A 26,466-nucleotide genomic window follows, 5' to 3' on the forward strand; every position below is an offset into this window, starting at 1 on the left:
CCTACACTACCCCATTGTATTAGGAGTATCCTATGCATTGGAGATTCATTGCAGTAAGATAACATTACTGCTCCTGAATACATAAATAATAATCTTTCTCTAATTCTTTTCTCCTCTCTCTCTCTCTCACACACATACAGCCTATCAAAGTATATTATTTTCATGTTTTCAGTACGTTTTTTTGCTTTCAGCCAATGAAATCAAGCCTTTCATTGTATATCTTAGTGAATAGTTTTGACCCACGTGTCAACACTTAACATGTATCTCATAGGCTTGGCTCCTCTGAACATGGAAAAGGCAGAATATCACATTGTATGTTGAAACACGAGTTTGCAGCAGCTCAGAGTTTTCAAGAAAATTGTAAAAGAGCAAAATGGTAAATATCAGCAGACAGGAATGGATGACGTAAAAATATAAGGAAAGATCTCATTAAGCATTAGTTGAGTCTAGGAGAGTAAACCAATATTTAATTTGGTGATTATTATAAGAAAATGCAACAAGAAACCATATATGACTTCAGAGTTATTGCCAATGAAGAATCCAAAAACTCATTTCCATATGTCATGTGTTCATAAAACAATTCCTAGGAGACCTTTATGGCTTACAATTTGCAGATCCCAAAGCTAATGTATCATGTAAAGCTGAATAGCTACTCTAGATTATTGAGAACAGGAGTTGCAAACTTTTTTTTTTCAAGGGCAGATAGTAACTATTTTACACTTGTGAGACAGATCTCTGTCACACTTATAAAACTTTGCCATTGTAGCCAGAAATCAACACAGGTCATACTTACATGAATACGTTTGACCTTGTTTCAATAAAACATTACATACAGAAAGGAAGTACTGCCAATCCATGCCATAGATTAAAATTGTTGTGGTTTTGGTGTGTTAATTTTTTATTTGCGTTATGCTCACTACTCAGATTCTGTACACAAAAGCAGTGTCTGAACTGCTCCCATTTATATTTACTTCTGGAATCAGGAGAGGACAGAAAGATCTCAAATATGATTGTGTAGTAGCTTACTTTTTGTCTGACTTTCACACTTGAGGGACCTGAGGCTAGTTTGGTAAGGGCACTCCTAGATTCTAAGCATGCTTCTCTGTCTTCAAAGTTCACTCTCTTTCCTTCCAGTACATGAAGTGTATTGTTGGAGGCTTCTACAACTTGTCTTCTTGTTCTGAGAGTTTCTGTAACTGCAGATAACCTATTTGATCATCCCTTGGTATAGTTCTGGCTAATTTCTATAAAGGAGTTAATAGGTGATACCATTTGTCATTACACAGTTGAGTATATTTTTCTTATCAAAAGGAGACTCTCAAGATTGGAATGTCTTGAATATACAAAGGAGTACATCTCTAATTGTATATTAAATACACCATGTCAGGAATTGGACAAGAGATTTCAGAAACTTACACAATCACACTTTGTAAGTCTTCTTTACTCATAAGTAATGCTTGAAAACATCTTTCTATTCTTTTTTTCTCTATCCTATTTCTGTTTCTGGAACTTGTATAATGTAACCATACTTGCCCGAGGCATCTTTCCTCGTGTCTGCCCTGTGCTGTCATGCCACAGTCTGCATTGCTTTTGGAAATGGGAAGCTGTTACTAAGGCCTCTGACTCAACACTGGGAAACTTCAGTGATTCTTTTCTTGACTTTGAGATAAAAGAAAGACCACATTCCTTCTTCTACCCCTAGTCTAGTTCTGTCCTGAATTTTGTCACTAAGACCCCAGCTTGCAAAACTTTGCCCCTCTCATGGAATGCCAATACTAGAAGAAAAAAGTAACATGAAAAGGCAGTGCCGAGAGTAAATTATTTTAGTCTCTAGTCTCACTATACGGTGCTAAGAATGGAAAATTTTATAGAGAAGAGGTAATAAAGGAGATGAAAGATATCAGCATCATTCTGATAAGCCCAGTTGTCTTGGAATAGTGAATACAGAAGATAAAAAAGAAATGTCTGTTTCCGTTAAATACTGTTAACACAAATGTATAATTCACACAACCAGATGCAGCTGTGACTTCTTGGCTGTAAAAACAGAAGTTAGAATGCATGTATTGGGACAGCCAAAGAGTCCAGGAATGTGAAGCCACACACAAAATATTCTCTTATATGTTCCACTTACACTCAGAAACAGATGTGCACCTCTCTTGTCTTCCATGTTTTTAAACACAAATAAGAAAGCTGCTAGACAAGGACACAGACCCAAACTAAAAAGTCATTTCCCAGCAAGTGACGCAGCAATCTCTACTTTGACTTTGACTTTGACTTTAGCTCCACAGCTGTGGTGAAACTCACATTATGGCTACAGGAAGGAAATTGTTCCCAGGTGAGAAGCAAATTATCTAGCTTGCCACAAAACTGTTGAAAAGGCAAATTCCACCTGCTTTTCTCTAGGCAAGATATTTTTGTTCAAATATCTTCCTGCCACCTCCTCAAGTAGTCTCCCCCATGTCCAATTAATATCCTGTTTCTGGAAATAATTTCAGTTTTGCATTCTTTATACACATAGGCATGTTTATGTGTGGAAATGCATGAGGAACCTTAGGGCCACAGCACACACTTTCTAATTCGCCAAAGAGAGAGTTTCAGAAAACCTCAAATGCAGATGACTTGATTTATCAATTCTTCCATTAATTCATGGATTCATTCATTTCTTCTTTTATTCGACAAATGAGTCCCAAGTGCCTGTGTTGTGACAGGCACTATTGTAAGCTCTGGGATTATAGCACCGACAGATGAGGTCAATGTTCTTGTTATCATACAAGAAGACAGATAAAAGATCATGTAAATAATAAATAAATAGACACACGCTTTCCTATTTATTTCACACTTAGCCTGTGTCCAGCATTTATGAAAACAGTTTTCTAAGATCCTTCTATAATAGAAAAAATGAGGAAGAGGACATCACGGCCTTTGCCCTAAAGAAACATAGAATTTTATGGTGGTGGCAAGCACTCAAGTCATTTACCATAATATAAACCATAATTTTTTAAGTTCTATAATAAAGATACAAGAAACGTGTTGGCAGAAGACTACGGCAAGAGTAGACAGTGACAAATGACAGGGAAAAGCATGTATGGAGAATTCTTGAAAAAACTATTGTTGATATTGATGAGGAGGAGGAGGATGATCGCAACTAATATTCCAGGCAGCACTCACTTCATTCCATGCACTGTTATAGGTACATTATTATGACTTTACGCATGTGAATTCCTTTCATCTTTATAATCCTGGAAGATAAGCGTTTTCTTATTCCCATTGTGCCCTCACTGACTCTGAGGCCTGGAGATATTAAGTAAGCTTTCCAAGGTCACAGATGTAGTATGTGAGGGAGCTAGGATTTGAACCCAGGTAGACTGGACCCATTAGTCCATGTTCTTAAATACAACTCAGTACAGCCTCTGATAGTAAAAGGAATTTCAGCAGATAAGAAATAATAATCCTGCCTGATAATACAATGTAACCAAAGGTACAAAGTCTTGAAGGTTCCAAGCATGTTGAAGAACAAGGAGTGGGCGATTTGGATGGAGAATCTGAAATAGGAGAAATGTAGAGGGATTTGAGGCTGGAAAAGAAAGAACCCATTGTGAGATTTACTGTGTCACCTAATTTTATTCTTTAGGTCGGCAATGGGGAGTCATTGAAAGTGTTTAAAAATGAGAATACAATGCCACTATTGAGAAGGGTTTTACATAATGCATACTGCTACATTCTGACCCCTGTGCTAGGTGCTTTATGTATATTATTTCTAATCCTCAAATAAGAGTAAAATTATTAACACAGCTTTAACGATGAGCAAACTAAGGCACACTGCTGATATAAAGCAAGACAGGGATTTAAATTCACAGAATTCAGACGACTGCACTATTTCCTTTAATTCCTGTGAAACTGGACTTTTAGCAGTATTCAGGAGGTAATGAGAAAGCTGAGATTACAGGCAAGGAGACCCAACAGTGAACCTAGTAGTCTTTATTATTTTATGGGCTTTTAAAACTTGTTAAATACCAACCTGTGTATTTACCGTATTTCTTTGATTAAATTGTGATTTCATTTTGAAGCCATAGAAATGATTAGTTCAATTACTAGGAGGTTTAGGTCCTGTGAATCTGGTAAGCTTGTTCACTCACTTACTGTCTTTTCCAACACTCACTGTTACTGTGTTTACTGTTTGCCAGTCTGTGCACTTGGGGGTACAGAGGGTACCATGATAGACGCAGTCTTTCTCATTGTGGAATATAAAATCAAGCAAGGAAGACAGATAAAGGTAACAATAACAATCAAAACAGGATAATAAAGATAAATAGAAGGTGCTTTGTATGGTTCCTCATAGCACAGACTTCTAACCTGGCTGAAGATTCTGTTAGAAGGGGCTAAGGGGAGGAGGTTAGTAAGGAAGGAGCAAAAAATGTTTCCTGGAGAATGAGGAGTTACCAAAAGCATTAGTAAGGAAGATCATGCATGTATCAAGCATCTTCTAATGGGAGAAAATAAGTCTACTCAAAGTTACAACATTTGATTGGATTTCAGACTTTTCCTGCACCCACTGATGAGGACTTGAACAACTTCCCTGTTGTTGGAATTTCTAAGTCGGGTGTCAGGTGCTCAGGATGTCAAAGGTGTCTCATGGGACAACAGCAGTGATTTGCACAGGGTAGTCATAGACAGTGCCAGGCTCAGACCTGCAATTTGAAAGCAAAGTTAAAGACAGTGCCTTAGGTTTCCCTGTGTTCCCTCCTGCTCTTTTCATGGGAAGAGGTTCCTAATCAAAGTGTCTGCACCAAATGCTGGCATCAGTTGGTATAAATGATTCAAAAAAAAATTGGACAATTTTTATTTCACTTACCAGAGATGAATGTGCGATCGTATAAGGTCAACTCATGGGAGATCTTAGATTCATAGAGACTGGTAGCCCTTAGTTTGGGAATTTTGTGCTTTCAACTAATGACAGTTAGAGCCGGCTGTTAGATGTGTTCAGGAGTCTACCCAACCCAACAGGCTACCCACCAATCAGAATTTCCCGAATCTCTTTGATTTACCTTCATTTTTTCAGGAAATGACATGATACAAATAAAATCTGTGCAAATGGAAAAGAATAAGATGGAATCAACAACAATAGCCTTCTGCAAAAAAAAAAAAAAAAAAAAAAGTCTAGACAATGACATGGCACAATAATGGGTCCTGTTGTTATAAATACAATTATAATCCCAAAATGTAGCATTTGTAGAAGGGAATAACACCTTTTCTGGAAAAATGACTTCCTTTTCCTCAAAGTCCTTGATTTATGCCATCTGATTTGTGCTGGGATGAAATTTAATTGGTGGTAACTGTCACCAACACATAAATGCCTAGGTTTCATCTTGAATTTCACAACTGGATGAAGTTCATGGACAAATACATATTCATTCTGCCTTAAGAAAACCTTCTCTAGTTTCTAAGCCTTTTGCTTTCTTTCTCCCTTAAGATGTGGTGAGATGTCTTTTACTGGTCTCATCAGCTGACCTCTAATTATGCATAGCCCTGATTTTTTTTACTTGCTTCAGAAACTATTTAGATAATAGTATGGCTTGGGTGGCACTTTTATTTGAAAACTTTTTAAGTGAACTCTAGGGGAAAAACACTTAAGTTGTAAACTGGGCCCATGCCCAATGGCACAGTAATAACAGTAATAATGACTTTAAATTTTATTTTATAGAATAAGTAATTTTATTTTATGGTGACAGTCATTGAGCATCTATTATGTGCCAGGTACTGTGCTAAGAGATATATAAACATCATCCTATTTATTTTACACAACTTTATGTACTAGGAGCCATTTATCTCCACCTAATAGACCAAGGAAATGAACATTAAGTCAGTTAATTAGGCTGTTAAAGGCCACCACGAGCCAGAATGTGTGTGTGTGTGTGTATGTGTGTGTGTGTGTCTATGTGTATGTGCGTGTGTGTGTGTCATCTTCAAATAACATTTTGTGTGTGTATGTTTGTGTGTGTGTGTTCCAGTTGCTTTGGTTATATAACAAGTTATCCTAAATATTAGTGCTTGAAACAATGATAAAATTTATACTTTACTTACAAATCTGCAGTTTGGGGAAGACTTAGTGAGAATAGCTTGTTTCTGTTTTAATCGGCATCCCTTGGGGTGGCTGGAAGGGAGGAAGCTGGAATCATCTGAAGGCTTATTCACTCACCTTTCTGGTAGTTATCTGTAGACTGTGTTTAATTGGGGCTGTTAGTAGAAACAAGTAAACACCATGGCTTTTCCATGTGGCCTGGGGTTTCTTTCTCACAACATGATTGCTAAATTCCAAGGGCAAGCAGAGAAAAGAGACACAGACAGAGAGACCATTAATTGACTCTCAATAAACTAGGTATTGATGGAAAGTATCTCAAAATAATAAGAGCTATTTATGACAAACCCACAGGCAATGTCATACTGAATGGGCCAAAGCTGGAAGCATTCCCTTTGAAAACTGGCACAAGACAAGGATGCCCTCTCTCGCCACTCCTATTCAACATAGTATTGGAAGTTCTGGCCAGGGCAATCAGGCCAGAGAAAGAAATAAAGCGTATTCGAATAGGCAGAGAGGAAGTCAAATTGTCTCTGTTTGCAGATGACATGATTGTATATTTAGAAAACCCCATCATATCAGCCCAAAATCTCCTTAAGCTGATAAGCAACTTCAGCAAAGTGTCAGGATAAAAAAATCAACGTGCAAAACTCACAAACATTCCAATACCCCAATAACAGACAAACAGAGAGCCAAATCATGAGTGAACTCCCATTCACACTTGCTACAAAGATAATAAATACCTAGGAATCCAACTTACAAGGGACGTGAAGAACCTCTTCAAGGAGAACTACAAACCACTGCTCAAGGAAATCAGAGAGGACACAAATAAATGGAAAAATATTCCATGCTCACGGATAGGAAGAATAAATATTGTGAAAATGGACATACTGCCCAAAGTAATTTATAGATTCAATGCTATCTCCATCAAGCTACCATTACATTTCTTTACAGAATTAGAAAAAACTGTTTTAAATTTCATACGGAACCAAAAAAGAGCCTGTATAGCCAAGACAATCCTAATCAAAAAGAACAAAGCTGGAGGCATCATGCTGCCTGACTTCAAACTATCCTATAAGGCTACAGTAACCAAAACAGCATGGTACTGGTACGAAAACAGATATATAGACTAATGGAACAGAACAGAGGACTCAGAAATAACACCACACATCTAGAACCATCTGACCTTTGACAAACCTGCCAAAAACAAGCAATGGGGAAAGGATTCCCTATTTAATAAATGGTGTTGGGAAAACTGGCTAGCCAGATGTAGAAAACTGAAACTGGACCCCCTTCCTTACACCTTATACAAAAATTAACTCAAGATGGATTAAAGACTTAAATGTATGACCTAAAACCATAAAAACCCTAGGAGAAAACCTAGGCAATACCATTCAGGACATAGGCATAGGCAAAGACTTCATGACTAAAACACCAAAAGCAATGGCAACAAAAGTCAAAATTGGCAAATGGAATTTAGTTAAACTAAAGAGCTTCTGCACAGCCAAAGGAACTATCATCAGAGTGAACAGGCAACCTACAGAATGGGAGAAAATTTTTGCAATCTATCCATCTGATAAAGGGCTAATATCTAGAATCTACAAGGAACTTAAACAAATTTACAAGGAAAAAACAAACAACCCCATCAAAAAGTAGGTGAAGGATATGAACAGACACTTCTCAAAAGAAGACATTTATGTGGCCAACAAACATATGAAAAAAACTCATCATCACTGGTCATTAGAGAAATGCAAATCAAAACCACAATGAGATACTATCTCATGCCAATTAGAATGGTGATCATCAAAAAGTCAGGAAACAACAGATGCTGGAGAGGATGTGGAGAAATAGGAATGCTTTTACACTGTTAGTGGGAGTGTAAATTAGTTAAACCATTGTGGAAGACAGTGTGGCAATTCCTCAAGGATCTAGAACCTGAAATACCATTTGACCCAGCAATCCCACTACTAGGTAGATACCCAAAGGATTAAAAATCATTCTACTATAAAGACACATGCACACATATGTTTATGGCAGCACTATTCACAATAGCAAAGACTTGGAATGAACCCAAATACCCATCAATGACAGACTGCATAAAGAAAATGTGGCACATATACACCATGGAATACTATGCAGCCATGAAAAAGGATGAGCTCATGTCCTTTGCAGGGACATGGATGAAGCTGGAAACCATCATTCTCAGTAAATTCACAAAGGAACAGAAAACCAAACACCACATGTTCTCACTCATAAGTGAGAGCTGAACAATGAGAATACATGGACACAGTGAGGAGAACATCACACACTGGGGCCCCTCAGGGAGTTGGGGGGCTAGGGGAGGGATAGCATTAGCAGAAATACCTAATGTAGATGACCAGTTGATGGGTGCAGCAAACCACCAGGGCACGTGTATACCTATGTAACAGACCTGCACATTCTGCACATGTATCTCAAAACTTAAAGTATAATGTAAAAAAATTCAGTCTTCCTTAATGTACAACTCATATGTGAGTATATTTGAATACATATGAATAGGAACATCCTGCACCGCACTCATATACAACTCATGTATACGAATATATATATATATATATAAATATGCAGACACACACATCTATATACTTATATCTACATAGATGACTTCTTGGCATCATGAAAATCCTCAATCCATCTGTGATGGAGAATTTAAACTCTAATAATAGAGGTCATTTAGCAGAGATCATTCAGAATCTAACTACCATTAACTGTCATGCCTAAGGAACACTTTCTTTCACACTCTGTTTCTTCTGGTCAACAGGATCTCAGCTTTCCTATTTCGGAAGATGGTTGTTTCTGTGTATGTTTCACCTGCATTATATATACAACATGTCAGCTAGTTCAGGAAATAGGATCAAGGAGACACGGTCTGAAAGAGGAGAACAGACAAGGGCTCAGATGGTGGCATTAGATCTGGTTTGGAATCTTGCCTCCACCTCTTAACTAAACAACCTTGGGGAATTTATTCAACCTACAGATGAGTTTTTGTTTGTTTGTTTGTTTGTTTGTTTGTTTTCCCAGGCTGTAGTGCAGTGGCCCGATCTCGGCTCACCGCAAGCTCCGCCACCCGGGGTTCACGCCATTCGCCTGCCTCAGCCTCCCGAGTAGCTGGAACTATAGGCGCCACCGCCACAGCCGGCTGTTTTTTTTTTTTTTTTTTTTTGTATTTTTAGTAGAGACAGGGTTTCACCGTGTTCGCCAGGATGGTCTTGATCTCCTGACCTCGTGATCCGCCCACCTCGGCCTCCCAAAGTGTTGGGATTACCGGCATGAGCCACCGCGCCCAGCCGAGTTTTCATTTTCTTATCCACAAAATGAGGATATTGTTGCATTCCTCACAAGACTGTTATGAAGGGACATGAAATAGCATCGGTAAAGTATTTGGTGCAATGCCTAGCCCATAGATGTTATGTAGAAAATTGTATCAAAGTTTAAATAAAGAAGGAAATGTCATTTTTTTTTTATAGCCTATGAGATATTTTCATGATTTAGCTCCTGTTAACCTCCTTGGCTTCATCCTACCCCTCACTCCACTAAGTCAATTTACAATCATTATGCTCTAAACTTTATGACCTTCTTTCTATTTAAAAAAAAAAATCTGTCCTGGCCTCAAAGCTATTGTGAATTTTCTTATCTTTTTCTGGAAGATTCTTTTCTCAAAACACTGCATTCATATAGTTTAATCTTATTGAGGAGGGCTTTTCATGCTCAACTTTTTACCCGAAGGACTTCTGTTCCTTCAAATAATTATTTATCATGTTATTTTGATTATAATCTTTCTGATAATTCTTTGTACTCAAACGTATCTTTATTATGGATTTGATTTACTTTGTAATTATGTGGGTCTCCCACAAGATTGTGAGCTGTGTAGAAGCAGATAAAAGCTGTGACCTTCTCTGCCTTGTTTGAGGGCCCCAGAGAGTGCCAGGCCAATAGTAGGTGCTCAGTATATATTGGATGGATGGATGGGTAGATGGATGAATAAACACGTATGAATGTGTGTTTATGTGTGTTTAATGAGGGTAAAGTGAGGAATTATTTAAAAAGGAAACAGCACATAAATTAGCATTTCTATGGGAGAGATGCGACTATGACATTTACCTACTGTTCTTTATTGAAGGGATGCAACTGAAAGAGACCTAGGTGATTTCTCTTTATTCACCGTAGGGCTCACACTGGAGATGAATTTACCCCATGCTGCAGTGAAATAATAAGCTACTTTTATCTTTTCCTTGATGCCCTTCATTCTTTCCCTTGGGCCTTATGAATGTATGACCTAGGGATTATTTCTGTTTCTTTCACTTCCGTTCTCCTGGGTTTAACTCAGAGTATCTAACTGGATGCCTCTCTATGAAGAAAATTTGCCTCCCTTTTCCAGGAAATGTTTCAAAATCTCAAAAAACGAATGGATTGCACATGCAAATCAATACTCCAAAAACAAAACAATTCTAAAACTCATCCAAGCTTGCATAAAAATAAACATTAAATTCTTTGGACTATTTTTTACTTTTCTGGCCTTTATACTAGAGCTATTTGGCAAATGAAAATTCATCAGTGTATAAATGAATTTATGTGTTTGTGTAAGAAGTTCTAATTAGCACATACAGTGAAGTGTGGAGCGTTTTCTATGTAACATTCTCTGGCTGAGGTTTAAAACCAAGGTCTCTCCTCTGAAATAAGTGGACAGCTGCTACGTGCTTAAAAAAATAAAATAAAAGGAAAGAAAATAAGTTGTTAACCTGGGACTGTGGAGTGGAACTTGACTGTATCTCCGGAACAGATGTTTCAGGTCTGGGACATTTTGCATGGAATCATTAGAGACTTCATATCCAAAGACTCCTAGGGAGCTGTCTGACTGTTCTGTTTAATTAATAGATCTCTCTGCAACTCTAGAAGCAGCAGAGCCAAGAGACTATTACTGGTGTGCAGTGCCAATCACTTTTCCACCTTGAAAACTCTTATGGTCACCCCAGGTGGCCTTGGACTGGTCACCAAGCCTCCCTAGGCCTCAGTTTCCCCATCTTAATTGGAGAGAATATGAATATTTCCATGTTTCACAGAGATATGTCAGAGTACCTAAACTAATGAATTGTACAAAGTTGTTTGCTTTCTGACAACCCTATTTTTAAAGTCCCAATTATTCTCTTTTTCTTTATAATCACCATGAATTCAGGCTATAATAATTCTGGGATTAAAGCCACATAATATAATATTCTCACAATAGTTTAATGGAACTAAATAGTTTGCTTTTCATCATTCATGTTCAATCACTCAACACTAAATTTAGTACTAAGCAATTTTGTAACAATTTCAAGAGAAAAAGGGTTGAGAGAGAACATTGCTCTTCTGTGCCCATAAGCTTCTCTTTCTTTTCTTCGTAAGCCTGGACATTTGGAGAACTGAGGGAGGAACATGACATACTCAGTAGGGTGCTTTGTACAGCACCTAGAAAAGTGCCTTTCTTCTTATTCAGCTGATTTACAAAGTGATCGATGATAAGTAACATCCCTAAGCCCCATGCCTAACCTAGCTTCTCAAAGATCAACTTAGCAGCCATTAAGGGATATTGTTTTCATATTGACAAGAAAATCAGAATGTTTTACTGAGTGGTGGTTGCATGTTTTCTTCCTGGTGGAATATGATTTCCTAGTGTCCTCGAAAGCACCACACTTCCCTCTCCCTACCCTCTTCATACTGGAAAATATTTCCACTCTCTTTGCATCCTCAAACAAAGAGACTTCCTATTCACTTAGTTTGGTTCCCTTGTGACCTGAAATCATTTTACCTATAGAAGACAGATGACTTCAGCCCTCCTATCTTGAGCTTGAATTGCAATACAAACCAAATTAGATAAAATAAATCAATAATATCTTTGCAGGCCAAATTCACTTAAGTAACATTTACAGCACAATTGCCCACTTTGCCTATATACTTTAATCCATTAACACTCTACATCTGTCATCTGAATAAATATGTTACCCCAGCTGAATACAAACAAACTAGGAGTCCATCATTATTTTGTGTTGAGTGAAAGGTTAGTAAATTTTCATTTCTTTTTTGTTTTAAAAAGTGATTTTGAAGTAAAGAAAAAGCTGGTATATGACAAAGCTTGATTTGTTGGACTAGCTTTTGCAATGCACTCATAGCTCATTGATGGCTAAGAAGCTTATATTGCTGTAATTACATGGACCACTGCATTCATATCTCTTATGTTGTGAACCCCCATATATATAGTCCAATACATTTGTATTTGGATTCTAACTTGGAAAGCAGACCTTAGATAAGGAATAGTAGACACACATGCTGAACTGTGGCACACAAAAATTTCATAGTGGGTTCTGTGCTCATAAAATTAACAGGACACTTAAATATTACTGTGGCTAGCCTAGGCATAACTCAAACATCTTGGTCAGTCCAATTTGCTAAAGTTTCATGTAAACTGCAACTGAATTAGTCTCTCCAGTTCCAGAATTACCAATAGACTATAGTATATTATACTGAACAAAGCTCTGTAGATAAGACTTTTATGTAATTATTGGTTTGAACTTGGGAGAAGGGCTCTCAAACAACTTCTTTCTACCAATATCAGAGCCCTAGTTATGTCAAAACCTTGGTTACAACTGGAAAGAGGTGACATTGGAAACCTAGTCCCAGAGGTTTAGGAAATAGAATGAAAAGTAGTCAAGCATCTGCCTATACAGATGTCTGTAAGACCATTGCTGCAAAAGCAGTGACAAGACAGCAACCACATTCCCACTGGATGTATATTTCAGGGTTTGGGGCTACTTAATACTTTGGCTTTTTGGTTCTTATACAATACCATCAAAGACTCTCATGGATATGTTGTATAATAATGTAGCACAGGGACTAAGGTAGAAGTTTCAGTGTTAGGAAGCCTAGATTCAAATATTGGCACCGCTACTTTCTACTTTCTCTCTGATGGGAGAGTCACTAACTTTTGTAAAAGGGGAATAAAAACAAAACCTAATTTGTAAAGGCCTATGATGAAACTAAACTAAGTGACAGAGAAAGGAATCAAGGCACAAGGAGAAAGGGAGAGAATGAATGAACATTTAACCGAAGGCATGTCTGCCACCTGCCATTGCCCTTAATTCGGGCAGGCGTGGAGTGGGAGTGAGATGAAGGTCTTGAATTTCTTGTTTCCACAGGTGGTTCTAATATATATGGTGCTTAGATTTTTGGCCCCACTCAACATGCTAAGTGTAATTCTAATATACGAGGATACACAGTTTTGCTCGAATGATGAGAATATGATCCAAGTGTTTCATCTAGTGCACAATCAAAATCAGATAAACTTTTCCATTCTTATAAGAAAAACTGACTGTGTTGTACATGCAACAATAATAAGTTGGTACCAAGCACAGCATAGCTTCCTAAGAGTTATTCAGTGGTTAATTTTTGAACACACCTAATTCTGCTCATATGTGATGACTTTAAAACCTGGCCCAGAATAATAAAGAACCCTGCCTTCTGGGCCAGAGTGTACCACCGAGGTTCATGGATCAGACCACATAATTTGGCAAATATTGGGGATTGAAGCACTCAGCAACTACCAAATGGGTAGAGTAAAGCCTTTGGAAATGACTCTTTCATTTAGCTCACATCTAAAGTTCTCTCATACTTGAGACTGAGTCCTTAATTCAGTAAAGCAAGCTCATATATCAGAGATAATTCATAGGATTTATCCAGCAAATTGTGTGGATAAACAGGGGAAAAATTAGCCACAAAAAGAGAGAAAAAGCATTTGTGCTACAGTCTAAATCACATGGAAAAACAATTTACAAAATGGGTATTTTAATAGACAAAGCAGAATGTTTTTACTAGTTAAAAAATGCTGCAAAATGTTGGCAACAATAGTTTGCATCCAAATAGTCAAACCTAATTGTTTGTGAATGCAACATAATTGAGTCCTCATTGTAAGAGCTTTAAGAAAACCAAATAATATAACATGGGCTTTTATGACTTTAAAAACAAATAATTCGTACAGAGTTATTATGTTTGAAGAAACACATACCCCTCAACTCATTTGATTTCATTAGCAATAGACAAATTGGTGAATGTTTTGTTTTATTTTGTTTCTGCTTTGAACTTCACAAAAGATAAACCTCATTTCTCTGGAGCAATTTCTACTCTATTTCCTTAGAATTAAGCGTTCGAAGTACATGCTAAAATAAAGCCACATTTAAAGTAAAAATGACACTCATAATTACTAGTAGCTGTTAACTGTATTAATCAACTCTCAGTGGCATTTACAGTACTTGTGCAACCTCTAAAATTGGAAGCAATACCCAAAAACAACTGAAAAATAAGACTCATCAACATAAGTGCAAACTTATACTATTAAGGAAGAATCCTGCTCAGTTAGGAAACCAACAATGGGATTCATAATAACCTACACTAGAGCAAACAGAAATAGACCACAAAGAAAAATAAAATAGATAGGTGTGCGTGACTTTAAAGAACTTTAAAATGATTCCCAGCTTCTGCCATTTTTGAGCCCTGTTGCACATATAACATTGAAGTGAGAAGGAATTAAGCAGAGAAGCAAGTTATGAATCACACACTCTGGTGTAATCAAACTCCAACAGTTACAGCAAGAACAAAATGTCAGCTCGAACCAACTACCTTATTGAATTCCCCAAATCTATGACCCACAAGATAGCCATATTAATTTGGTCATGCTCAGAGCCTGAGGGAAATCACTCAGGGAATAAAGGATATCCAATAGAGACAAAATTAAATGTGAGGCATGCTAGCTTTTCAAATCTACACAAAACCATTTGACCATGATCACCAGTTTGTCCCAGTTTGCCTGGAACTTACCTGATTGTAGCCCTGAAAGTCCTGCATCCCAGAACATTCACAGCCCCCAACAAACTAGAAGAGTTTGTCACCCTATCATTTAATCTGAGCTTCTCATCACTGCTCACTTACTCACCTGAACGTATCTTTGACTAAACTATATATGGAGCAGTAGTTCTCAGACTTTACTGTGCATATGGATCACCTAAAAAGCTTGTTGAACACAGTGTCCTGGGCCCCATCCCACTTCCAGAAGTTGAAGTGGAGCCAATGAATTTGCATTTCTAACAAGCTTACAAGTAAGACAAAGCTGCTGGTTTAAGCACCACATTGTAACACTGCTGTAAACTTCAGATGCCTTTTCCATTTCTCAATTTTCCTTCCTACCTTCTAAGTTTAGTTTTCAAGAGTACCAATGCATGAACAGATTGTGTCTTAGAAGTAGAAATAGTTCATCCTGGAATGAAGGATGACAATATAACTAATGGAAAACTTATCCAATAAACTGGTTATTTACACAACATTAAAAGATGTGAATATTCTATATGTATGAATTGTGTCAGTTAATTAAATTGTAAAGCCTTTCTAAACTGCTAATTCATTTTAGGGAATTAATAGAAATAATAAGAAACAGAGATAACCCTTGGCCATAGCCAGTGTGTTTACTGTAGTTGTAAAACTAGAATAACCCCAAATGATCTGAAGAAGCCCAGCAAGATTTTTATAAAGATAAACACATGTAAACTATATTAGAAGTTCTCTAATTCTCTGACACCAACTGGGTTTCCAACAATTCAGTTCTGACACTAACTTCCCAAAGTAGGACACATTCCAAGGATTAAGAGCTCAGTCCTACAAGACTGCCTCCACATCACACACAAGTCTCACTGGCTATAAATTAGGAGTTCCCCACAACCTCCTCCTCAGGTTCTATAATTGCTAGAACGATTCACAGAATTCAGGAAAAGACTCTCCTTATTGCTGATATATATTTTTGAAAGGATACCACTCAGGGACAGCTAAGAAGAAGCACTGCACGGGATGAGGTATGGGATTGCCAGGAAGATCACGTCCTCTCCAAATGCGCTCTTCTCACAGCATCTCAATCTGTTTACCAACTCAGGGGCTCCTCAAACCCCTTCATTTAGAGGGTTTCATCAAGGTTTCATCCCATAGACCTGACTGATTACATTATTCATCATTTGTGCTTAAACTCTCTCTCCCCGACTTTCTCCTGAAATGGGGGACTGGGCAGGAGTTCTAACCTTCTAATTACTTGGTTGGTTTTCCAGAACCTGTGGACAAAAAAATATATATTTATTTTTGTATTTTACCACAGCAGGAATTTACTTTTATTTATCTCCCTCAGGAAGTAAGATACAAGTCTCAGAAGAAAAACGTGTATTTTGTAAGGGATTAAGTTTCAAAGTCACAGCTCTGTCTCCAACACCTATAAATATAGATTGAACCAAGGATCATGAATGTCCACAAGAATGCCACAAGGTTATTGTGCTTCATTTACTCTAGTTACTGTTGTAGGGAAGTCAGTGGAGATGTTTTACAGATAATTTTCAACAGTGGAAGCTGAATCGGAAGGAAATTCTCTGGGTACATTTATTTAACTAGAATATTATACTTCCTAAGCATTTCAATATACTGAATGTTGAATGTACTATTTGTTTAAAGATAATCTTGGCCTGGGGCGGTGGTGAACACCCATAGTCCTAGCATTTTGGGAGGCTAAGGCAGGAGGATTACTTGATTCCAGGAGTTCAAGACCAGCCTAAGTAACAAACAAATTTAAAATTAGATGGGCATGGTGGTATGTACCTGTAATACTAGCTCATGGGGCTGAGGCAGGAGAATCTCTTGAGCCCAGGAAGTGGAGGCTGCAGTGAGCTGTGATTGTGCCACTGCATTCTAGCCTGGGTGACAGCATGAGATTCTGTCTCAAAAAAAAAAAAAAAAAATATATATATATATATATATACACATACACATACATATATATAATATTTACAAATTTTAAATCTTTTGATAAATGCTAATATTTATAAAGAGACTCCAACCTATTCATTTGCCATTTTTCATATAATACATTAAAAAACTCATATGTCAGCACTTATATGTACTTGCACTGCTTAATCTTTACTGGCTGCATTTGGAAATAAACTCTTCATGTTTCCTTTACACTAAAAATACTGCCCATTTTCTGGCTATAGTTATAGTTTCTTTTAAATCCCCATTAACATAGCACTAAATTTCCAAAGTCATCTCTAAGTTAACGACAACAACAACAATATCTGCAAGAATTACATGTTATTTATCGAGTGTTCCCTATACGACTGACCCTGTTGTATGTAATTTATTTTCATTATTACTGTTCATCTTCACTCTAGAGCCAAGAGTAAGGTGAGATGATTAAAGCTCTCATCTTAGGTGGAAAATCTGAGGGCCTATCAAAAACTTAGTAGTCAAGATAAGTAATTTTTAATGAATTTTTAAAATAAAAATTATTAAATATTTGAACAAAATGTCAGAAGGTGAAATAAAGAATAAATCAATACCAGTTTCTCCTTTTGCCTCAGGTTCTAATATGGCTCAGCACAGCAGTGTTACTGATTTTCCACAACTCCACAAAACACATGATAGTATTATTCCCATTATATGAACAGACATTTAGAGAAGCTCAGTAACTTGTTCAAGGTCACAGAGTTGCTTAATGGGGAATAGGGCTACAAGTTCTTCAGCCATGATATTACAGTGCCTGTCATTCACACAGTGCTGGTGATGAGTGTGATGATGGGGGTACAGTACTCACCCTGAGGTCAATGCTTTACTAGAAGAACTCACTGAATATTATGATTGCTATACACATGGTTTTGTTTTGGGGGAATGAAAGGATATAGATTAAAGTCATGCAAAAGAAGACATGTGTGGGGCAGAGGCTGGGAGGATTCCAAATGTGGAGCTTCCAGTTATCCTCTCCCAATAGAGCCCCCAACATTACCTCTACCAGCAATGATTTGTGACAATATGCACAAAGTGTTACCTATTAGGGAAGCTCACCGGACCTCGGTATCCAGAGTTTTTATTGAAACTCAATCACACAGGCAAAGTTGACTGCCTCTGTGCCTGACCTTTGGTCTCCAGCCCCTCTAGAAGATGAGTGGATACTTCAGGGCCTGAAGCCGTATCATTAATCATGTGTTTGGGCTGTCCAGTGTGGCCCAACTTCCCAGGTAAACAAAGGTACTCTTATCAGGCAGGACATTTCCATGGCCTAAAGATGGCCTCCCAGGAGCCAAGGGCAAAGGCTAGCCCTCTCTTTTGGGTTAGATTAATTCTTTGCTATGCAATATGTCAGCACTGTGGGCAGGAGAGAAGCAGGGTATGAATAAGGAAATGGACACCTCTTTTTGGAGCAAATGGTTTAAGTCTTAAGTTGATAAAGTAACATGACCCCACAAAAGTATATGTAAGTTTCAGGTACATTGTCTATATCTTTAGTAGAAAAAAACACATGTGGAAAAATTATCTGAGCTGAAGAATAATATTTATTTCAGGTTCAAGACTGCTGGTAGGGAAAAGAGCTGCTAGGCATTACATGCTGCCCAAAGGTACTAAACCTACCTTGCTGCTTTGGTGAAAGAAGATGCCTGTATTAGTTTGTTCTCACACCGCTATAAAGATACTACCCAAGACTGGGTAATTTAGAAATAAAAGAGGTCTGATGGACTCACAGTTCCACATGGCTAGGGTGGCCTGAGGAAACCTACAATCATGGCAGAAAGCGAAGGGGAAGCTGGCACTTCCTTAGCAAGAAAGAGAAAGCAAAGAGGGAAGAGCCCCTTATAAAGCCATCAGATCTCATGAGAACTCACTATCATGAGAATAGCATGGGGGAAACAGTCCCCATGATTCAATCACCTCCCTCCCTCAGCACATGGGAATTACAATTCAAGATGAGACTTGGGTGGGGACACAGCCAAACTCTATCAATGCCTAACTCTAAAATCAATCAGTGTTGAAGTCAAGAAATCAAAGGAGATGTACACACATCAATATATTATTTACTTTATAAATGATCTCTGTCAGAGACCATATCTATCCCACCGATCCTTAGTATATTTCTCCTGGAGCTCCTGAACATTATCTCTGCTGCCTTAGTCCAAAAATAGAAAAGGCTACCTAAGAGGTAGAAAGCTTACCGCTGGTAGCATGTGACATGATTTTAGGTGTTATATGAACAAATAGGTTTTATTTTATTAGCTATGTATTAACGTAGTGTTATTAGTACATTTTTAATAGAGGCATATTGGAAATATACTAAAGAAAGTATTTAAGCTTTTTTAAAAATTATCAATTTAAAGAAAAGCATTAAGTTACTTTTAAAAATAACAGAAGAAGCCATGTTTGGATATGGCAAAAGTCAGGAGGGAAAGAATATATTTAAGTTTAGGAAACCACGGATTAATAATACATAGATTTTATTCCATTAATTTTAATAATTTAGGGTTTTAATTCTATGGCTGTCAGAAAACTGGCTTCTGAAATGGAAATCTAGCCATGTGTAATTCAGGATTTTATTTATTCTAAAAAATTTAAACTGAGGATGTTTGTTTGTTTTTTGAGATGGAGTTTTGCTCTTGTTGTCCAGGCTGGAATGCAATGGCATGATCTCGGCTCACTGCAACCTCCACCTCTTGGGTTCAAGTGATTCTCCTGCCTCAACCTCCTGAGTAGCTGGGATTATGGGCACCCGCCCCCATGCCTGGCTAATTTTTGTATTTTTAGTAGAGATAGGGCTTCACCATGTGGCCCAGGCTGGTCTCAAACTCCTGACCTCAGGTGATCCTCCTGCCTTGGCCTCCTAAAGTGCTGGGATTACAAGTGTGAGCCACCACACCTGGCCTGAGGAATTTTCTTAAGTTTCCTTTTATTCCCCCCCAGAGATCACTTTTGAAGGGGAAGGTGGGGAAGAATTCTTTCTAACTTAACACAGAAAATCTGATCATTCTGAAATATTTTTAGTCCTGAATCAGTTCGCTGATAAAAATTTTCTATTCAAAGTTTCCCCCAGTGATAACCATTATCATCAAATGCTAACAACCCATCATTCCTGTGCCTGATGATTGTATCTCTTTTCTAGAAAAGCAATCGGACAGCTGAGGAGGAGGAAGGCAGCCCTGGTGGAAGGGGGGATCCAGGTCCCCAGAGCCCCACTCCCACCTCAGTGTGACCTTTAGAAAGGGTTCCTCCTCCCTCCACTACCTCCCTCTCACCATTTGGGAGGAATGGGACAGTGACTCTATCATCACATGGAGGGATGAATGAATTCCTGTCTGCAGGCACCCTGAAACATTTGAAATGCAAAGAGGCAGGAGGTGATGGAACGGGTTGCTGGCTGTGTCTGCGATCACAGGAATGAACAGAGCATGTGGCTAGGCAGTGGGATGCGAGGGCCCATTCTGAATATGGAACAAGTTACTGGTTGTACTTGGAACCCCCATACTCCTTTGTTGTCATAGAGCACGATTAAAATGAATGAGCAAATGTTAAAGTTGGGGCTGAAATCATCTCCTGGATTGTTTCCTTTTTTTTTTTTTTTCTCTCCTGATTTACTTGTTTGTTTGTAACGGACTAGGAGAAAAGTAGTGTTGAAGAAGACTGGATTTTAAGATTCATAAGCTGTAAAGGTAAAATCACAGTGACTAACTATAGAGGCTTTAGAATGGATGGACCTGATTCTCAGTTCACGGTTTCCTGTGTGACGCTGAAGAACCAGCTTAACCTCTCAGTTTCCTTGGCTGAAAAGGGGGTATAATAATAGTAGTGACCTCTTGTTGTATTTGAGATAATTAAATGAGATAATGAAGCGAAGCAGACAATACTCAGCACATAATTCTGCCTCTTAGTATTCATTTCAATGAATAATTTAACATAATTAAATTATTATGACTTAACCTCTTTAAGTTGCATTTCCTCATCTGTGAAATAACAATAACTACTTTGTGCCTATTTCATTATGTTAATGTGAGAATCAAACGAGATCATGGAAATAAAGTATCTGTAACATGATTCTTGGGAACCTTTCTGTTCTTCTGAGATTTAAGTGAAATGGGCCTGAATGCTCTAAATTTTAAAATTTGTGTGTTCCCAATGCTTACTAACACACACACACACACACACACACACACACAGAGTTTCTACCAATTTCCCATCTTATTTTCTCATTGCCCCTATCTCCATGCCTGTTTTCATAGACATTCCCAGGAACCCACATGTCAAATTCAGACCCAAGATTCTGTCCTCCTTCTATTCTTCTAAGAAATCTTATCACTTTGAACATGCATGAGCTTAGTAACTTTACTGAAAATCATCAAACATAGTGTCTTGTTATGGTGCCCCCATCTTCTATTCCGTGCTATACCCCACTGCTGTCAGCGTTCTGAAAGCTTGTCCTGCCATATGCTGCCCACTTTGTCACACAGAGCTGGCTGGAGGTGGTAGTTCTAATGCTTCTACTGCAACTGCTTTTGGAATGACACTCCCCTCTTCCCATTCCAAATATCTTCCTTTGTCAACTAAAAAGCATGCATTCTAAAGTATCATATATGTAAACTATAAGAAGGCTGAATTTTAATTCCAAGACAATTCAAGATATATTTATTGATACTCTTCCTTAGTCATAGATTATGCTGGTTTCTCCAAATGCAATAATAGGTAAACTGTATTTCCTTCTTCAAAAAGCTGGCAGCCAGTTAACAAAAAAGTGAGAATGGCAAATGGCTACAAGAAAGCATTATCAGGGAAGAGGGGACAAGGTAGTGCATCTCCCACTTCTGGAGAAGGTAAAAAAAGGTACAACAGGATAATGAGATCTATAGAAGAAAGACAAGATAAAGAAAAAGGAAAAAGAAGAGAAGGTCATTTCAGGTAGACAAAAAACTATTGCAAACAAAAAGGAAGAAAAAACACTTAGGAGCATAGCATGTTGAGGGAACAAAAACATTTTATTGTGTTTAGAGTTCAGGCTAGGCACTGAGATGGATCTCTACTCCAATGTGTAAATATTTCTAAAATCAAAACAAAATTGAAAACGTCATATTTTAATACTATTTAGATAATAAATAGTGATCAAATCCAGCTCAGAATTAATAATCTGGAATAAAAACAGGCATGGGAATCTCAGCTTATTGTCATTATATATTTAGATAGATAGATAGATAGATAGATAAACAGATATCAGTATATATCAATAAATGATATATATCATAATACATTGTAATAGGAACAAGCAATAATAGATATTGTTATAATGATTAAAATAGATAATTATGTAGTTTTAGGATACCCTGGTATCTGGAAAGATGACATGTAAGAACCCCAAAATATAGGGCTTTTGAGGGCATATACAAATGCACCCTTGGATGCTAAAATGAGAATCCCAAACAGAAAGAAATAAAAGCATATCAACTGTTGCCCTTAGAGGCAAATTTTCCTATTCTCTATCATTAAAAGTTATTCATTGCAATGAAAATAGGTTTTTACAGCTGGGACTAAAATTCCTGTTTAAAAACTAGCTAAAAGGTTATAGTTATCATAAATAGAGGAAAGGGAGCATGAAATTGGGGGTTGTCAAGGTAAAAGAAGAACCTAGACTTAAAACTGAACTTACAGAAGACCTATGTAATAAGTAAGGTTATTCCACCTGAGAGAGATGAGAAATGTCCTATATTTCTCCTACATAAATGGTTTTTAAATATATATATTTCAAATATAAATAGATTTCACCTTCTAAATTTGAGAATAAAATCTAAACATGTTTGAATCTCAGGCTTTATCCCACCAAAATTCAAAGAATGACCACCTGGTCTTTGCCCAATATGCCCAGCCTTACTCTTTTTATGCAAGCGTGGGTCCAATTTTCTTTACAATGCATAGGACCAACTGTGTAGTGAGAATTTGTGTAACGTAACTTTTGTCTAGACTGTAGCGATAGTTGAATAACATCTGAAATACCCTAATCCGGAATCTACACTCTAGGGTTTTCATTAGCTCCTAAAGGTTCTCAATTAGTTACGTACACTCCAGAGGCAGCTATTGTTAGTGCTTCAAATGTTACTATATAAATTTGACAGAGTTTATTAGTTACAATAAAGGATATTAGAAGTGAATTTTTGTTGTTAAAACGTCATAAAAGTGACTTTTTGGAGACACTTTGTTTAAAAGTATTATTGATAAGCTCACCACTTTAATGCCTCTGGGTTAGTACTCCAGATCTAGAAGGCTTGAGTATCTGTTCCCCCCAAAAATGGAATAGCTTGAGAATCAGTGGGATTTTCAAACGGTCTATAAGGATGGAAAGTAGAGTCTTTACCTATAAGGAATAGGCTGTATGTCCATTTATGCATCTAGGTGTTAACAATGTCTGTTTGTGTGCCAGGGAGCTTGACAAGGGACTGGCTGTCATTAAGACTTAATGCTTCAGAGAGTGCTGGACTGTGTGAAGACATCTGGTTTCTACTTACCTCTAACTGTTGGAAGTAATGAATAATTACCAAAGGACTTTATTAATTGTGAAAGTCAAATGATCTTTACCTGAGCTCCTGAAATTCCAACCTCCACACAAACACACACTTGAAAACAACCCTTATCAAAGTCATGCCCTTTAGCACTATGGTGATTTTGACTCCTAAGTGACATTTGGCAATGTTTGGAGACGTTTTTGTTGTCACAGTTGGAGGTAGGGGCGCTACTTTCATCTGACAAATAGAAGCCAGGCATGCTGCTAAATATCCCATGGGGAACAAGACAATCGTCCCTGCCAACAAAAATTTATCTAGTTTCAAATGTCAGTAGTGCTGATGTTGAGAAATTCTGAGCAAAGGATATAGTTGGGACCCCAGGCCTGAAAACTGGTAAGACCTCATTCTCTAAGTCTTACTCAGGAAAAGCCACATCTTCACATCCTTTCAGAATATCCTCTTGATTCCATCCCAAGATCCTCTTTCTCTCTCAAATAAACATCAAGAATTATATAAATCTGTTAATTCTTGGTGAAGCACAGAAGCTCATAATTAAGGCTTTGCAGAACTTCTGTAGTGTCTAATATGTGGGCACAAATGAGGATTTTTATATTCCCAGTCTTCAGAAGGTGGAAAGCACTAAGAACATTCCAAATATCAATAGCTCAATAAACCCTCATCTTGACTTTGAGGAAACCACAGATTCAGTCCAATGGTTGTGAGGCATTGACATTACACCTTCCTTGTTCTAATTTTTTCTAGATGATAGAAGGGGCAGGAAAGCATGGCAGTGCTATATAATAATGTCCGTAATAATAATGGACATGATGATGATGCTAGCTATTTATTGCTGTAAAAGTGATAGGGTCAGGTGCTGCAGCTCACACCTATAATTCTAGAACTTTGGGTAGTCGAAGCAGGTGGATTGCCTGAGCTCGAGTTTGAGACTAGCCTGGGCAACCTGGTGAAATCCCATCTCTACAAAAAATACAAAAATTAGCCTGTCATGGTGGCTCATGACTGTAGTCTGAGGTACTTGGGGAACTGAGGTGGGAGGATCACTTAAGCCCAGGAGGCGGGGGTTGCAGTGAGCCAAGAAGGCGCTGCCACTGCACTCCAGGGTGACAGAGTGAGACCTTGTCTCAAAAAAAAAAAAAAAATAGGATTCCATAGTACTAAGAATGTGCCTTATATTATTTATATATTTTACATCGACCTCATTCAGCAGGTGTTATAATTCCTATTTTATAAATTAGGATACTAAGTAAAAGGAGGTGATTAAGTTGCCCACATTCACACTGATACTTAATGAAAGAAGAGGGATTCGAACCCAGAATAGAAATGTCTCAAACCCAAACTAAATAACATTAATTCATTTCAAATTCATTAAGTATTTGTCATATACTAGGCACTGATTTGGGTAACTTGAGATAAATCAAAGAGCAACAGGGACTAATATCTCTTCACCAGTTAGTTATACCATCTATAACATGAACATTTTCAGCTACAGTAAAGCAGTGAACTGCTTTCTTTGCTTGTCACTGGATTGGATTATGAATTTTTCTTTCACTATACATGTTTTTCATCATCTTAGTTCCCATTCAAAGCAGATTTTCTTGTTAGGTGAGTTTAACTTACTTTGTATGTCAGTCAATTCCAAGCATTAGACCAGAGCAAAATCTTTCTGATATTCCCAGCAAATCAAATTCTAAAACTTAGTTTCATAAACTAGAACCCAAGCTCTTAAAGCTTAGAGACTTGGAGAGAGAAGCATTTACTTGAGGCAAAGTTCTCTTTTGAGGTCTGCATAAAGAATCTTACTGAGATCCAAGACTCTTTAATCATCAAAGACTCAGTCTTCACTGTCATCAGACCCAATGTCACCACTCTCACCCGGGCAAAAATTCCCTTTGACTTTAGTAGTTGAGAGAGTAACTGGAGATTGGCCTGAAGAACGGATGCTGTACCTGAGGGGGTAGGGCGTTTGCAGGAACATTGGTTTTGTCTCTTAATAATGGGATTGCCAGCCATGGCACTGTAGACACTAAACTATGTATCAGGTTAGCAAATATGACAGTGTCACAGAATTGTCATAGAACAGTGCTCAAGGGTGTCCATTTTGGAAAGAGATAAAAGAGGAGACATTCAGGCATCAAGGAAAAGAATACATAGTCCACATAAGGATGTAACCAGCAACCCGCAACCAATTAGTTGCTGCCATTCAAATAATATGTTTCCAATCTGGAGAAACATAAACTACTAAGGAGGGGCAACCATAAATGCTTAAAAAGCTAAATTTGAGAATCAGAACAAGGCTCTGATCTCTGCTCCATTACTTAGCAGCTGCATAACTTAAGGCAAGTTACCTCCTTAGCACTTTACACTTGTTTGTTTTACCCATTAAAAAGACAGTATTGATAGTACTTACCCTGAAGGATAAAAATGAAATAATATATATAAAACACATAGAAAGTCTGGCACATTCTAACAATAAAAACGGCATTGTTACTATTAGTTAGCTAACTTGCTCATTCGGGTATTTTCAACCATTCTTTGGAAGCCTGAAATGAGAACTTTTTCTGTAGATAGCATTCCCTGTAAAACATGAGAAAAGATGGCATATTTTCAGTGGCCTTTCTGTGTAAGAAGCTAGAATTATCTCATCGTTAACATGTGGATTACCTGGAGAAGTTTCAAATCCCAGTTTTGCTACAGCAAAATCCCTAATGCCTTCACCATTAAACTAATCACTTACCATTACTGTGAAATAATTTTGTTTCCTGTTTAATTTTCTTCATAAATAATGATCATCTAAGTTTAAAGATAAAAATATCAATGTCCAGGAAAGAATTTCAAAACTAGGTAAATGAAAGGTATTGTTTAGCAAACATGTTGTATTCTGTAAGAAAACAAGGATACTTTGTCACTAGTTCTGTGGCCATGAACTAGGGGGAAAAAAGTGGTTACTATACAATGCTCCAGTGGATTGTGATATGA

Source organism: Trachypithecus francoisi, unplaced genomic scaffold, assembly GCF_009764315.1.
Source record: "Trachypithecus francoisi isolate TF-2019V2 unplaced genomic scaffold, Tfra_2.0 Lachesis_group2, whole genome shotgun sequence".
Lineage (NCBI taxonomy): Eukaryota > Metazoa > Chordata > Mammalia > Primates > Cercopithecidae > Trachypithecus > Trachypithecus francoisi.